This window comes from Galeopterus variegatus, unplaced genomic scaffold (assembly GCF_000696425.1).
Source record: "Galeopterus variegatus unplaced genomic scaffold, G_variegatus-3.0.2 Scaffold432, whole genome shotgun sequence".
Classification (NCBI taxonomy): Eukaryota; Metazoa; Chordata; class Mammalia; order Dermoptera; family Cynocephalidae; genus Galeopterus; species Galeopterus variegatus.
Genome location: NW_007726543.1, coordinates 195,072 through 197,782, shown reverse-complemented (window position 1 = coordinate 197,782; position 2,711 = coordinate 195,072).

The following is a 2,711-nucleotide window of genomic DNA, read 5'->3' as shown; positions in this document are numbered from 1 at the left end:
TGTTTGCTTGTTGTATCAACTTCAAGGAATTGTAGTTGTTATGTCTTCTTCCCCACCCCCGTTTTTTTTGGGTTTTTTTTGTTTGTGTGTGTGTGTGTGTGTGTGTTTGTGTGTTTATTTATTTATTTTTAGCTCCCACCAATAAGTGAGAACATGTGGTATTTCTCTTTCTGTGCCTGACTTGTTTCACTTAATATAATTCTCTCAAGGTCCATCCATGTTGTTGGAAACTTCACTAACTTTTGACTCTTTTATCCTCCACATCTAAGTGTACCATGAAGAATAGCCAACCCTGCCATCAGAATACCTCTCACTTCCTTACTTTCAATTCTCACTGCATGTATACAGTTTAGACTTTTTATTTATTTATTTTTTATTTAAAAGATGACCGGTAAGTGGATTTCAACCCTTGGCTTGGTGTTGTCAGCATCACGCTCAGCCAGTGAGCAAACCGGCCATCCCTATATAGGATCCGAACCCGGGGCCTTGGTGTTATCAGCACCACACTCTACCGAGTGAGCCACGGGCCGGTCTAGTTTAGACTTTTTAGAGTCTGGCTCTGAGTCTTGGAAAGCAGATCACTACAGTCCTTTTTATGAAACTTGATGTAACCTCAATCTTTTCAACACATCGCACAGGCAGACACTATCAATCCATCAGGCTGGCACATTTGATGAAATCCATTTGCTGCAGGTGGGCTTTGAACCAGCGCTTCCAAATTAATTTCCTCACCTTCACTCTTTTTCTGCTCAATCAATTATCCCTGTAGTACTACTGGTTTTTAAAATACACCTCTCCACCCTTGAAAACATTGCTGCCTGTCTCCAGAATAAATTTCAAACTTACATACCATTCAACATTTAAAAAAAATCATGACTTTGCTAAACCTGCAACTTAATATTAGCTTTTAAGTCTCTGCTTACCCCATTGTTCTGTTGAGAGAAGCATTTCAGTATGAATTAACTGTTCTTTTACAGTACATGTAGCTCATTAATGATAATACAGTACTTGTTTGATTTTGCCTTAGCCTGACATATTCAGCCCCCTAACCAGCAAGGAAATAAGCAGCCTTAGCTTATCCCACTAGCACTAAAGATTTCTATAGGGTCATCTTTCTTCTTCATTCTCTGCTGGGAATTGGTTACCTGTGTATAGCATTCGAGGTTTACAAATGCTTTCTCATACACAATCCTATTTTAATTTTGGACATCACGAAAACTCAGGATGTACATGAATTTTGGCAGGTAATTAAACAGGGTTCCAAATCCATGCTTTCTGAATCAAAGTCTTATGCTCTTTACCTTTATACTATCTTACCTTCCTCTCTGTTTTCCTTCTAGTCACATCATTGCCTACCTCCCTTAGCACTTTCTGGTATTCACTCACTCTCTCACCATATTTTTTCTCTTCACATTAGCTTTATTTTCAGATTCTCTTCAGATTACCTTCACTTATTGTAATTTAAGTTTTACTGATACATAAGCAATATATGTTCATTTCTGAAAAAACGGAAATGCAGAAAAACATACTGAAAATTAACTTCCTTACCCACAGATTATTACCATTAACAGTTGATGAATATAATTCCAGTTCTATTTTCTGTGTGCATACATATTTATATAGGCAGCTGGCCAGTACAGCGGAAATGCAGAAAAACATACTGAAAATTAACTTCCTTACCCACAGATTATTACCATTAACAGTTGATGAATATAATTCCAGTTCTATTTTCTGTGTGCATACATATTTATATAGGCAGCTGGCCAGTACAGGGATCCGAACCCTTAACCTTGGTGTTATTAGGCTGCGCTCTAACCAACTGAGCTAACTGGCTAGCCCTGTGTGCATATATATTGACAAATAGAGATACTGTACTTATTTCGTAGTTAAGCTGTTTTCCTTTAACACATTTTGAACACTGCCCTGTGATTAATATTTAACATCATTTTTAGTGACTATATGATATAGGTCCCATTGGGTAAATATGCCATTCAAAATGCTTTTTAAATTTTTTAGTTGCAGTGCTGGTGGGTTAGACTTTTATAATTATCACTGCCCCTAAAAAGCATTCCTTTATTCCAATTTATTCAGACCTTCAGCTTTTCTTAACTTTTTTCAATCAATGATCAGTCTCCAATTCTTTATTGACTTCTGGGTTGGTAACGGTTCTTGATAAGACTGCTAGATTTCTGGGTGTTCAATCTCCAAAAATTACTAAAATAAAATCTTTACACTGGGGACTCTGTTACATTGACAGCTATTTTATTTATAATAAAAAACAGCACACATTATGTGGAGTAAAGTTTCTACATTATTAGTAGTGATTATATTTATTGTACTTTTTTTCAATGCAAAATTCAAATTATATTCAAAGTAAGGGATAATTAAACATATATAAAGTAATGGTCTTTTGCTTTTAAAATTTACCTTCAGTATATCCATCAATCAATGCAAATTTAGTGAGCACAAGTACAATGACACAAGGGCAGTGGTCATAATAAAACTTGGAATCTGTACTAATTGTTTCAATAATGCATACCAAAGAGTGCTGAAGCAAAACTTAATGACTATTTCAGAGTAACAACTGAGATCAAGAGACTAAACTAGGCATTGGCAAATATTCCAGAGGCCTGTTTTTGTATAGCCTGAGTGAAGAATGTTTTTTTACATGTTTAAAGCGTTGTAAAAAAAGAAAAGAAAAAAAAATATGC